The sequence below is a fragment of the Trachemys scripta genome, chromosome 5, assembly GCF_013100865.1.
Source record: "Trachemys scripta elegans isolate TJP31775 chromosome 5, CAS_Tse_1.0, whole genome shotgun sequence".
NCBI classification, from domain to species: Eukaryota; Metazoa; Chordata; order Testudines; family Emydidae; genus Trachemys; species Trachemys scripta.
In genome coordinates, this window is record NC_048302.1 from 65,394,987 (window position 1) to 65,409,783 (window position 14,797).

General features: G+C 40.6%; 1 long non-coding RNA gene across 2 annotated transcripts in view; it reads right to left on the reverse strand.

Annotated features, from left to right (window-relative positions):
• LOC117877882 overlaps positions 1–14,797 on the reverse strand; it is a 171,710-nt gene that overhangs the window by 63,564 nt on the left and 93,349 nt on the right. For both annotated transcript variants that reach the window (XR_004645839.1, XR_004645840.1), the window contains exon 3: positions 14,208–14,280. This is a non-coding gene — a long non-coding RNA (uncharacterized LOC117877882). The remainder of the gene's footprint in view (positions 1–14,207; positions 14,281–14,797) is intronic.

Genomic DNA, 14,797 nt, shown 5'->3' on the forward strand with positions numbered 1-14,797 from the left:
TGTCTCAGCGATTGGCTGAACAAGAAGTAGGGCTCAGTGGACTTGCAGGCTCTAAAATTTTACATTGTTTTATTTTTGAACGCAGGTTTTTGTACATAATTCTACATTTGTAAGTTCAACGTTCATGATAAAGAGATTGCACTACAGTATTTGTTTTAGGTGAATTGAAAAATACTATTTCTTTTTATTTACAGTGCAAATACTTGTAATCAAAAATAATTATAAAGGGAGTACTGTACCCTTTGTATTCTGTGTTGTAATTGAAATTAATATATTTGAAAATGTAGAAAACATCCATATATTTAAATAAATGATATTCTATTATTAACAGTACAATTATTTGCACAGTTAATCACAATTTTTCATCACTTGACAGCCCTACTAATTATATAACAGCTACTAAAACATGTCCACCTATCTATTTTTGACAAAGATGATCCACTCCCAAGAGTTGTGTTATGCTTTGCCACTTGTACCACAGTACATTTTCATAATGGATCAACCTCGTTATAAAAGGACATTTCCAGAGAGAGGAAACAAAAACGAGCAGAGGATTGGCAAATATGTCCTGTAAGGAGGTTCAAAGAATTTCGCATGTACCAAGTCATCCAAGCATCCCCTTATAACCAAATCTAAAGACCACTCCTCTATTCTTATCCTCCTTGAGCTATTTGCTGCTTTTGATACTGTCACTTACTTACTAGCTCCTCCTGCACGCTATTCTCTACTGCTGCCTCTCCCACTAATCCTTCAAAGACTCCTTCTCTTCCCTTCTTTTTTCTTGGCATTCCTTAGGGATTGGTCCCTTCTTCTTTTCCCTTTTTACTTTATACTTAGCCCAAATACAATCTGCAGCTTTACATATTTTATTGAGAGAGAGAGAGAGAGAGAGAGAGAGAGAGGATGGTCCATTAGCATTTCTCCAGGAGACAAATCGCAAGAGTAAACCCATTTAGGAAAGGGATGTAAATCAAGATGAAGATGGTATGGTATTTCACATGCCAATTATGTTATTTTCAATTATATATATGGGAATTAGGTACTAAAAGATGGGTACAGTGGAAATGCATGAATGGAAAGAAAACATGTGAGCTACTTTTTCCAAGATGAATCTCATTGTTATTTTCTACCTGGTTTTCTCTCTCTGTGTATGGGTGTGTGTGTGTGTGTGAATGTGAAAGGATATATCCACCCGGTAGCACCCCTGCTAGCCAAGCATGGCTCTGCTGAGGCCTGCCTCAGTTCCCCCTTCACTCATGGGCCCTATAAAAAGTCCATACAGTCCAAATATTCAATCCATTTTCCCTCTGGGGTCCAATTTATTAAATCCTACGCAGTCTTTCAAACTAGAACTCAAACCGACAAGTCTTCTTCCCAGTTTCAGCTGGGCCCAATCTCTCCTCCCTGAGGGTCTACCCTCTGGAAGGATGTTCTTTTCTTTTGCCCTAAACCCAAGCTAGGCACATCCCTTCCTGCTCTCTAGTACCTCTTGCCTGGAGTTCGGCCTTCTCCACAAGCCTTGCCCACTGGTATCTTCCCCCTACTGAGTGAGAACTGCTTTATAAGACCCAGGTGCCTTCTATTAAACCCAATTGGACCGCAGGTAATAAGTTCAGTGCACTAGACCCTGCTTCCTTTCTTCCAGGGACCAGTCACCCTCTGACAATGTGATAGATTAAAAGACTAGAGAACAATGCAAAGTATAATTAAACCAAATGCTCTATATTCCCATGGCATTTAAGATAAACAGCAGCTTAACAAGTTAATTGCTTACAAAGATCATATTTATTCAGCCTGGCCTGTGTAGAATAGTTAATGTATGTTATCAGCTTTAACTAGCAATAATTGGGTTGAAGCTGCATACGTCATGCTTTCATATGTTACCTATTGAACCTTGTACTTCACTCGATTTGGTCAGAATGGACTGCATGATATCTACTAGTCACTGGAATGTATCGAGAAGTGCACAATTTAAGCAGGATATAAAAGAAGTTTCACCAGTACCATTATTTTTCTAGTGTTTCTGTTGAACTGGGGGCATCATCTACATGATACAGCTTCAGTTTGGGAAAAGACCAATGACACAGGATTTAGTGTGTTGGGAAATGTCTGTATACTAATTTACTTCAGAACTTCAAATCAAGTACAGAAGATGCTATCATGGATGAGATTTCCACTAATTACCAGCATTTCTTTCCAATGACAGGAATACTGTATGTGGTATGTAGAAATATACATTTTAGTATAGTATTTTGTGGTTTTTAGCGTTTAGTTTTTTAATGTCTAACTCTGTATTGTTATCATCCCCATGTCATGCTGATAGAAATATTAAAAAACACTGAACTCTTTTTTTTTTTAGCCAAGTAATGAGCTAGACTTTTGGAGTGCAAGTTTATCAAACTGAAAAAAAAAAATCATAGCCATGAAATAATAGATTTTTAGTCCTGTCCAACTCCCACTAAGGAGTTCTCTTTCTAAATCAAGTTCAGATTTTTCTAACTTTTTGAGTTGTATGTCCAACTTGGAGAAATACATATTTCATTCTTTTTCTTCTCTTTCTCTCCTCTTTTCTCTCTTCCTTCCTTCCTCCTGGCCAGCGTCCACCACCTCTACTCATGTTAAATAATACTTTACTTTGTGGTAGTCCCATGTAAGTCAGTGGGAATGGTGGAGTAATCGTATTCTGAGGGTGAAATCTACGCCATACTAAAGGCAATCATTGTTATGACTACATATTTACAGCAGAGAAGGGAAGAAGTAAAAGTGAAAGCTTAGAATTTGCAAATATGACGAATACAGAAGAAAAGTCTGCTGAGACCTGGAATCATGAGATCCGCAATTTGGTCTCAGCTATGATTTCTTCCTGTCCTTAATGTTTAGGCTGTTTTTTTGGAGGGTTTTGTGTGTGTGCTTCAATAAAATGGCTATAAATTAACCTTCTGCAAATTACTGCTGCACTTCCCCGTGCCTGTCAGAGAGATGCTACCTGTATTCTAAGAAAGAGTGGGGCTTCAGTGGGATCTCATAAAATGTTAGCAGACAAACACTGAGCTTGCTCAGAAGTGATTTTTCAATAGTTTATACTTGATTTACATTTCTTCCCCAACCATAGTGTCATATGGGAGAGTAGTTATCATTGAGTAGTTATCAGTGGTTCACAGTCATGCTGGAAGGGCATAATGAGTGGGGTCCCGCAGGGATTGGTTCTGGGTCTGGTTCTGTTCAATATAATAGAATCTCAGGGTTGGAAGGGACCTCAGGAGGTCATCTAGTCCAACCCTTTACTCAAAGCAGGACCAATCCCCAGACAGATTTTTGCCCCAGATCCCTAAATGGCCCCCTCAAAGATTGAGCTCACAACCCTGGGTTTAGTAGGCCAATGCTCAAACCACTGAACTATCCCTCCCCCTAATATCTTCATCAATTATTTAGATAATGGCATAGAGAGTACACTTATAAAGTTTGCAGACGATACCAAGCTGGTAGGGGTTGCAAGTGCTTTGGAGGATAGGATTAAAATTCAAAATGATCTGGACAAACTGGTCCAGATCATTTGGTCTGAAGTAAATAGGATGAAATTCAATAAGGACAAATGCAAAGTACTTCATTTAGGAAGGAACAATCAGTTGCACACATACAAATGGGAAATGACTGCCTAGGAAGGAGTACTGCGGAAAGGGATCTGGGGGTCATAGTGGATCACAAGCTAAATATGAATCAACAGTGTAATGATGTTGCAAAAAAAGCAAACATCATTCTGGGATTAGCAGGAGTATTGTAAGCAAGACACGAGAAATAATTCTTCCACTCTACTCCACGCTGACTAGGCCTCAACTGGAGTATTGTGTCCAGTTCTGGGCACCACATTTCAGGAAGGATGTGGACAAATTGGAGAAAGTCCAGAGAAGAGCAACAAAAATGATTAAAGGCCTAGAAAACATGACATATGAGGGAAGATTGAAAAAATTGGGTTTGTTTAGTCTGAGAAGAGAAGACTGAGAGGGACATGATAACAGTTTTCAAGTACGTAAAAGTTGCTACAAGGGGGAGGGAGAATAAATGTTCTTCTTAACCTCTGAGGATAGGACAAGAAGCAATGGGCTTAAATTGCAGCAAGAGTGGTTTAGGTTGGACCTTAGGAAAAACTTCCTAACTGTCAGAGTGGTTAAGCACTGGAATAAATTGCCTAAGGAGGTTGTGGAATCTCCATCATTGGGGATTTTTAAGACCAGGTTGGACAAACATCTGTCAGGGATGGTCTAGATAATACTTAGTCCTGCCATGAGTGCAGGCGACTAGACTAGATGACCTCTTGAGGTCCCTTCCAGTTCTATGATTCTATATACACATCCTAATGGGGGTGAGGGGGTAGAGCCTAGGAAATTCCTGGAGGTGCAATTCACCGTTTCCTTGGAATGGGGAGGGGATTTGGACAATAAAGAGGAGCCAGGGCTGCCTGGCCTCCAAACACTGGAAATTCCAAGGAAAGGAAGCTGAAGCCCTGTAGTACAAGGGTAGTCAACAGGCAGACCATGGGTCAAATCCAGACTTCCAGAGGCTTTTGAATGGACCCTGAAATCTTTTTATTTATTTATTATTATCATTACTGTTTTTTTAATTTTCTCTGAAGTCTGAACCTTGACAAAAAATAATTGACTACCCGGGCTGTAATATGTCATGTCCATGGTGATGGCTGGTCCAATTTTCGTTATGATAGCATCATTCCCTCTCTACTGTGCTGCTATTAGCATCTCTGCTCTACGCCCACCCCCTCACCCCTCTCCAACATGGGTGGACTGGGAGTTCATGTTGCTTGGAAGCTCAGAAGGGAGTAGGCAATGCAGAAATCTGTTCCCCTAGCCATGGTCCCTACTTGCCAATGCATACCACTTCCTGACTCATGGCTCCCCAGCCCTGGGGAGGGGCTTTTGTGGGATCGGGTGAGTGGGAAGGACACCATGTCTGGGAACCCCTGCATACCTTCCACACTTTCCTGTCCAGTTCTACTAAAATCTGCTCACATTAGTGCAGTTAAGCACTAGGCACTCAAAGGTAGTTAGGCATCTAAATGCCTTTGAGGACCTGGCCCTTAGCAAATAGCCTATTAATCATGGAAGACTATCCATATGATAAATATGGAGGGGTTTGTGTTCAGCCATTTTTGATCTATTAGTAACTAAAAAAATTGCCAAATAAATATTTATTTGTGTGCTGAGAAATGGCTTGGAAACTGATAACCTCTAAGGGGCATTCTTCAGAAAGATGTGAGCAAATGAAAATTGAGGTTTCTATATCACTGTTACGATTGCATTCACGGTAGCAAATGTTAGAATATTTGTTGGTAATGAAATGGGAGAAAAAGGAGGGAAGTAACAAGGTTAATACATTTCTTATATGGGAAAAATGCTACCTATGGGCATCTTCACACCATTGTTGAGAAGGAAGACAGCTTTTCTTTTTTCCCCTGGTGCTAGCGGCCCTCATTCTGGTTTATTAATAAGTGTGACGTTGTGCAGTCTATATGGTTTTATAAAAACTTGATAATAAGTCAATATAATGTAACTGAGATGGTTTTAGAGAAAATACGGTAATAAGTGAATGTAACGTAACTGGGATATGCTTCATGCAAAAGGTCTCTTGTGAGGTATCATTACAAAGTTTATAATCTACTGAGTATGATCATCTGATTTGTATAAATGTACCACTCTTGTATCCAAAACTAGAAATATAAAATGTAACTCTGAGGGCCTATTGTAATTGTGTAGTGTGGACCATTAGTGATGGTTTGGAATCTTGATGACTCCCATTGTCTGCAGATGGCTGTATTTACCTGTGAGTCTTCCTGTATATGTGTGTGCTGGCAAGTGAGTAATGAAATCTTGCAGTGGCATGTGATCATGTCACCTGAACTGGAATCCATCTTTAACCTGGTGCTTTTCCAGTGAGGTGGGGGTGGAAACCCAGAGAGACAAAGAGTTCCCGCCTTATGCAAAAGATATATAAAGGGGGGAAGAGAACAGAGAGGGAGAGGAGCCATCATGAAGAATCCCCTAGCTATCACCTGAGCTGCAACAAGAGCTGTACCAGGGGAAAGAATTGTGCCCAGGCCTGGAAGGTGTCCAGTCTGAGAAAAACTTACTGAAACATCTCTGAGGGTGAGAGTATCTGTATTTAGTTTGATTAGACATAGATTTGCGCATTTTATTTTATTTTGCTTGGTGACTTACTTTGTCCTGTCTGTTACTACTTTGAACCACTTAAATCCTACTGTCTGTATTTAATAAAATCACTTTCTATTTAGTAATTCACTCAGAGTATGTATTAATACCTGGGGGAGCAAACAACTGTGCATATCTCTCTATCAGTGTTATAGAGGGCGAACAATTTATGAGTTTGCCCTGCATAAGCTTTATACAGGGTAAAACGGATTTATCTGGGTTTAGACCTCATTGGGAGTTGGGCATCTGAGTGCTAAAGACAAGCACACTACTGTGAGCTGTTTTCAGGTAAACTTGCAGCTTTGGGACAAGTGATTCAGACCCTGGCTCTGTGTTAGAGCCAGACAGGAGTGGCTGGCTCAGCAAGACAGGGTGCTGGAGTCCTGAGTTGGCAGGGAAAACAGAAGCAGGGGTAGTCTTTGCACATCGGGTGGCAGCTCCCAAGGGGGTTTCTGTGATCCAACCCGTCACAATAAGAATTGGGGATGTCTTATCCATGACCATTCTATATAAGATCTCTGCCTTAGCGTTCATTCTTAATCTTAATCTGACTTTGACTTTTCTGGTCTCTGTGATAAGAGGAGGTGATTAAATGTGATTAAGAGATCCTGATGAATCTGCTTCCTGGTTCTGAGTAACAGTTATAAAACTGATGTTGAGAAGCAATTTTTTTTCAAGCAGGAAATATGAAAGCATGAGAAAATATGTAGAAGCCATTTGTAATGGCTTAGTTGGATCTTTTACAAGATAAGAAACACCTAAAATCCATAGAATATACAAAAAAGAACTCCCTACTCTCCATTCATGTTTCTTTTTGGGGTGTTAGAGGCAGATGGTATTCGTAGAATTTTTAAGCTAATATACAGATGTATCTGATGGGGTACTTCATTAGTCACCTATCTGCTTTGACAACAATGTAGGCATCAGACCAAAATCTGTGCCTATTGTCATCTAAAAGGCCTCCATAGAGTATTAACAAATATTCATAATGCCTAGCTCCTTTTGTGCATTCAGGATGTAATTACCTGCAACAACCAACAGAAAGAAGTTGGCTGCAATTTAACATCAGTTGCTTTTTAAAACAAAATCAAAACAAAACATCCAACTTGTGAGGCACTGAGTTTTACAACAGAGGACTAGAGCAGACAGACCAGGCAGAAGAAATGTATTTTGAGGAGGAATTTGAATAGAAAGGGATGGTGATTGCACACATACGATCACACATGCTATTCCATATATACAGAATGGCACCAAAAATGGCATAAAATGAGAAGAGAGGGAGAAGAAAACAAAGGGAAAGGTTGGACATGAGGTTTAAACAATACTGGTGTTTAAAAACAGAAGCAAATCATAGGGTCTTTATGCCTAGAGTTCTTTGACAACAATTTGCCGTCTTTACCCTATTAGGACAGATTTTTCAGAAATGCTCAATGCTGGTTTAACTCTATTCCCACTGATGTCAATGGGAGTTTTACCATAGACTTCAGTGGTAGCAGTAAGGTAACTTTTATAAACTTGTTGTGCTATGGGAGGCCAAACACAGTCTTAACAATGTAAACAATACTCGGGCATGTGGGAAAAGGCATGATGCGCAGTGAAAAAGTGAAAAAAATACTTCCTGACTCCCCAGATGGGTGATTAGCTACTTCCAAGAAGAAAATAGTTTAATATTCCTTTCACTTATTAGGTTCCATTGTCCATCCCTGTACCAAAAAAAGGATTGATACCAACACTGCTGATTTCCAATGCTTTGTCTAATAACTTATTTAAATGACTTGAGCAATAGGAGTTCCACCACTACTCTTGGGAGCTATTCCACCATCTAACAGGACTCCAACACAGCCTAAATTTTCCTTTGTTTAATTTCATCCAATGATCTTTTTACCATCTTAGAAAAACAAAATTTAGTTTTCCCAGGTTTGTTTGGGTTTGGGGGTTTTTTGTACAAACCAGGCAAATTAAGAGCTATCATCATTCACAAAATATTGATTTGGCCTTACTACTAAGGAAGGGATCTGGCAGAGCAGAAGTCTTGAATTTGTGATTAGAAAGACAGGTAGGAAGACAGGTTAGAAAGACAGGTAAAAGGCAGGCACAGGTTGTTGAATTCTTCCCCAAAGGAAACAACATATAACAAGTTGCAAAAGTGATATGAGATGTAAATATATGAAGTCATTTGGACAGTAGATCAGATTGATGGATTTTTCTGTGTGTATCAGAGTTCACATACATCTGGAAAATGTGCTAAATTCAGGCTATGAGTGCCATGGTGATTTTATATGCCAGTGAGCTTAAGATATTAGTGACAGAGTGATATTTAAAAAAACAACAATCCCATGCTATTAGTGCCAGCATGATTTATCATACCGCATCAGATTGTGGTCTTGCAGCTTATGTTCTGTGAATGTGACACTGATATTAAACTTTGTAGCTTTCCAGGCTCTAGGAAATAGATTGGCATCTACTACCAACATCTGGCAAAACACTTAAAGTCTGCCACTAATATTCTAACCTTCCATTCTCTCTTTCTCGCTCTCTTCAGGTTTTGGATTAATTAACATTCAACCTTCCCTTTGTCCTGCACGACATGCATTAAATATATACAGAGCATCTATGAGCAGCAATCAGAGGTTTTGGCAGGTTAGATATATTAAGGATAACCCATTGATATCTGCGATGAGAAGTCAAATCCACTTAAGCTGACATAACTCCTATTGTACTTGTCACCTTACAATCTAAACTCAGACACAGGCAAAACAATATTCTCTTTCTTTATTAAACTGAGTCAAGAGAGTCTCCATGGGCAATGAATATTTTTGCACTTGTACATTGCAAAAATGACCCACATAAGATATCCAATGTCAGGCTCCTGATTCTACCTGTTTGCACACCGCTTTGAAAAAAGGAAGGGCCTGATTCAGACTTCACTCACATTGATTTCACCAGTATAACTCCTTGGCTTCAATTAAATTACTCTTGATTTAAACCAATGTAAGTCAGATCACAACAAAACACTCTGAATTTATTTCATTCCTGTACTTTGCATTATTCTCTCCTCTTTTCTTGGAATGCCATTCATTGTCAGGAAGCTATTCTGCAAATCGCTTTCTTGAGCTGTAAACTCCCTTCCTAGGCCTTGTAAGTGCAGTAGCTGCAGTAGCAGTTGCTTTTAGCTCAGTCACCTGTTTAAATTGTGGATGAGATTACAGTCTCATCATGAATGTCTGTATTTTAAACTCACTCTTCCCTCTGAGAAATGTGTTCCTGTTGAACTATTTTAAAATTAAAACGTGTTGAAATGGTTAGGGTTACGGTTGGGGTTGAGCAATGAGATAATCATAACCAGTGATTAGAATTAAAAAAAAAACTTGGAGTGTTATATTGTAAAAAACCCAAAATAATTTTGAAAGTGGTATCATCTCCATTTGCCTTCCCCCGCCCCACACATTTACTTTATAGTGTCATAAAAAATTGATAAATCCAATGCAGGTATCAAAATAAAAGAGGATTGATAGGTGAACTTAAATATACCCATCTAAATGGCAGTTACTTATTTATTTCAGGCCAATATTCCAAATGAATGAATTCCATCTTTAAAAAAAACCAAGAAGAATTTGAACTTGTTTCAGATTGTTAAATTCTAGAGTTAAACAAATACACAGGGATCTTGCTGCAAATTTGGAATGATTCACAGTGAACAAAAGGATCAGACTCAACTTGCTTGCTTAGGCGCACTTCATAACTTTTAGTATGGGTAACTGCAAGTGTGGATAGGACTAAATTTTGAAGATAATTACAGGTAAGAGACTGTGATGGAGCTTTTTGGACTTCAGCAGTGAGTCATGATCTCCTGCCAGAATTTTCAAGGAATCATCTAATCCAGCAATTCTCAAACTGTGGGTTGGGACCCCAAAGTGGGTTGGGACCCTGCTTTAATGGGGTCACCAGAGTTGGTGTTAGATTTGCTGGGGGCTGAAGCTGAAGGTCGAGCCCTACCGCCCGGGGCTGAAGCCGAAGCCCGAGTCCCACCACCAGGGACCAAAGCACAAAGGCTTCAGCCTGGGGCTGCTGGGCTAGGGCTTCGTGCCTCCCCCCTCCCCACCTAGCGCACTGGGGCACGGGCTTCAGTCCCCCTTTATGGGGTCGTGTAGTAATTTTTGTTGTCAGAAAGGGGTCACAGAGCAATGAAGTTTGAGAACCCCCTGATTTCTATTCAAGGAGTCAGATTTGCTTCATCATGGAGTGGTAGGAGAAATGTTCCATCAATCCCAGGAATATTTCAAGATCACCTGGAAAGCCTACTGTAACAGGGGCACACTCACCTTTCGTGAGCACCCCTTTGGCCAAGTGCATGTGCCTGCACTCACTCTCTCAGTTTGTCCCTGGTCCAGGATAGAGCAGTGCCCCAGGGCTCCCTCTCTGGAGACAATGTCTTCGCTCTCTTGGGCTTTCTGGGCTGCAGTCCTCCAGCGGTGACATGATAGTTCAGTTTTCCCTCTGGGGTTCCTTAATGTCCAGGCCACTTCTCCTCAGTGGCTAATAGGGATGGTGGGGGGGGGCAGGCCCACCCACTACTCCGGGCCCAGCCCAGGCAGGGCAGGCTCCAGGGTTTTGGCCGCCCCAAGCAGCCAAAACAAAAAACAAAACAAAAAAAAAAACAAAAAAGCCACGATCGCAATCTGCAGCGGCAATTCGGCGGGAGGTCCTTCGCTCCCAGGCGGAATACCTGGACGTGCCGCCCCTCTCCAGAGCGGCCGCCCCAAGCACCTGCTTGACAAGCTGGTGCCTGGAGCCGGCCCTGAGCCCAAGGACCCTGTAGATAGCAGCCATCTGCTGTGTACCTTTAACTATGTCACATGGCTTCTCTAATTCCCTGGTCCATTTCCCCATGGCCCCGCACCATCTTCACCCTTACCTCAGGGCCTTGTACTAATAGAGACTCAGCAAGCAGTTCAGGGCTCCTTCTCACTCTCCCCGGCTTCTGGCAGTTCTACAACTCCATCAGCCTGCCATCCACACTCCTATATTTCCAGCAAGGAATTGAACTCTCCCTCTGGTCCTGCAGGTCTCCTTATACTTGGCTACTGGGCCCTGATTGGCTGCGTGCCACACAGCCACTCTAAGTAGCTTGGAGAACCCTCACCACTGCCCTTTTTTGGGGTAGGTTGTGGCAGGGCCAGGAGGCCCAGCAGGAGGCCTCAGAAGGTCTGGTATACCCCGTCACACCCACAAATTTCAGGACATCTATTGAAGGCTAAGAAGTCTGCATGAGAGGATGACTCCTCCATGCTTTTCCTTCATCTGTATAGGCAATATACCTCTATTTTCAACAAACCAGATATTCTGTAGACTATTCTGTACTCCACCTAAAATGTACATGCTTGGCATGAGATTCTAAACTATGTTACTGATGCTCTTATTCAAATCAAGATTATAAATATATGTTTTGGGGTTGCCTCATGTTGGGGAAAATGACCCATATTCTCAATCACATGATACCTGTTATTCCTATATTGTTCCTTTTGCAATGAAGTAGAGTTGTCTCAAACAATCAGCAGCATAGACATGCTGCACAGTTAATAATACATATTTCTCAATTATGTAATTCCCTGGCCTCTGCTTAGTAAAGAGGGTCTGAACTGCATAGTGACTATTCCCACTTCCCCTCAATAACTGTACAATAAGCAATTCCCTGTACTCCTATAGGCTAAAATATCACACAGCCAATCAAAGTTCAGGGCTTGATAGCATCACAGAACAAACATCTTTCTCAATAACCACACATTAATTATGGAATATTCTCAGCTCTGATTGCATAATCATGTATGAATATACTGTAGGCAGACTATTCGCCTAAGAACACCAATCAACATGTTCATAATGAACTTGGTTGCCTTAACGTGCAGTGTTTGTTTGAGCCCAGATTACCAAGCATTCCAGATCACTCCGTATCAGGTACCTCTCCTCTTTATTATTTGCCACCCCCACCCCAATCTTTGTGTCATCTGCAAACTTCATTAGTAATGATTTCATGTTTTCTCCAAGGTCCTTGATGAAAACGTAGTAGTGTAGGGCCAGGAACAAATTCCTTTAGTATCCCACTAGAAACACACCAGTTTGATGAGGATTCCATGTTTACAATTTTGAGACCTGTCAGTTTTTAATCCATTTAATATGTATCATACTGATTATGTATTGTTCTAGTTTCTTAATCAAAATGCTTTGTGGTACAAACACCTTATGGAAGTATGAGTATATTACACCAAAACTATTACTTTTATCAACCAAACTTGTAATCTCATCAAAAACATGATACATCTTATTTAGGTAAAATGTTCAAATTCAGCATTTGAATTATTTTATCAGTTTTAACCTAAAAATATTGGTCCAGAGCCTCAGCTGGTATAAATCAATGGGATTTGATTAATGAAGAATTAAGAGGGAAACATAATTAAATAAAATATGATCAGTCTTATTAAGATGAACTACAAAAGGAAATAAATGTTTGCCCAAGGGCAGCACATAAGCCCCCCACCCCACCCCCTTCGGGGAGGCTAGCCTCCGGCCCTGCCCCTTCCACCTCAGGCCCCACCCACCTGCCAGAGCCCCGAGCCCTCCCCTTCCCCACCCGCAGGAGCCCCAGCCCACTCGCTCCAGCTGCCCCCGAGCCACCGCCGGCCTAACCCCAGGGCCGGCCCAACCCCCAGGTTTATTAAATTCCGTTAATGTTGAAGACCATCAAAGAACTATATAAATGCAAAGTATCATTGTTATTTGTATCAGCATAGGTCTGTGTTTTAATACTCTATTTTGTATTTAGAGTACAGTTTAAGTGTTCTATCTCATCCTTTTATTGCTTAGCAATAAAACTGCATCCTGTTTTCTTACCATGTTAATATTTCACTAATGTTTACTATTCAAAATGTTTTACAATGTACAGTACTCAGTCTTGACTGCCCAGACTGCATTTTTGCACCTTCTGTTGCTGCTATTTCCATTAACATTACTGACATCCTGTAAGTAGGTATACAAAAAGCACTTGTTGAGATGTGAAAACTTTCTAGCATTTTCACTGCTTGATTCCAGGAGCCTTTATTAGGATGTGTATATTGTACCTTGCATTAGGAAGGCAGCAACTGAAAGGCACCAGGAAACCACATTACACTAAACACTCCCAACTGTGAGTGATTGGCTCAAGACAATGCTACTGAGTCATTTATAAAAATGTAGTGATTTTGAAATCACAGAAAGAGATCCCACTGGAATATACACACCAAATCCCCAAAGTCAGTAAGTGGAGACTTTCCTTTTCTTTATTCTGATTCTCCCTTGGCTTTCTTAAAAATATGCCACAGAGTTTTTGAGCATGTATAATACAAATTAATTGGAGTCTTTGGCTTTTGATGGCAGCAGATTGCCTTTTGAGACTAAATCCAGTGAGATGCTGAGCATCTTAAATTCCCATTGACTTCAGGAGTGGGCCATTGGTTTGGATTTGATTACACTGTTCATGGGGCTGAGGTTTTTCCTCTTACATATTAAACTTTCTGCCCCACTATTAGGAAATGCTTTCCTGTAGATCTCTACCAAGATATTTTTCTCTCCTAGCTGAGTTTTACTAATTAGCGTATGGGACCCCGAATTACCTTATACATTATATTTATTCTCAGTTATGGGGAATTATAAGTGCTGCTCTCAAAATAGCACAAGCCAGGCTTCAGATGTGCCATAGTGAGAGGAAGAATGACACAATTTACTGCACATTACTTGGAGTGGGATGGGATTTGCCTTCTTCTTGAGAGTAAACAGTATTATTTCCTTGCCAGCTAAAGTCACTCAACCAGTTTGACCAGGATCTATATCCTCTTGACTGAAAATAGGCTACTATACTGATCAGACCATGCCTTTTCTATAGTATATCAAGTAAACATTTCCATTTTATTGTAGGTGAAGCGGCATTAACAGTTCATGGAGCTGCCATTCACAAACCTTGAAACAGCTTTCATCTTGTTGGCTTTTGTCATTTTCTCCTTGTTTATCCTGGCTTCCATCTACAGTGACCCTGATGAAAATAATGCAGGTAAATAAAATAATCCAACGTAGAGATAGTGTTCTACAATTCTTAGAAATCTAGTGCCTGATATTCTTGTTATACGTTATTTTCTGAATCTCGTCATTAGACCATTGTAGCAGATGGGCCTGCAACATTGTTAAATTTCCTACAAAATAGAACAGCAACCAGTCAAGGGACAAACAAAAGTCAGGAGCCTAGAAACTGTCGTACTGGATCAGATCAAAAGCCCTTCTAGTCCAATCTCCTGACTCAAAGAACAAGCAATATCAAAAGGTTCAGCGCAAAATGCAAGTAATCCCATAATGGATAGTAGAGCCATAGGGGAAGATTCTTCTTAGCTCCAGGCAGCTGGCTCATGCTCAAGTAGGAGGCTTTATATCACTTATAAATGTTTAGCCTGACAGAAATGATGTTATTACACATGTAAGTATATAATTCCCCTTTTGAACCTGCCAAGCTCTTCAAGCCAAATCTCGTTTGTACTGCTGTAACAGCCCAAAGAGGT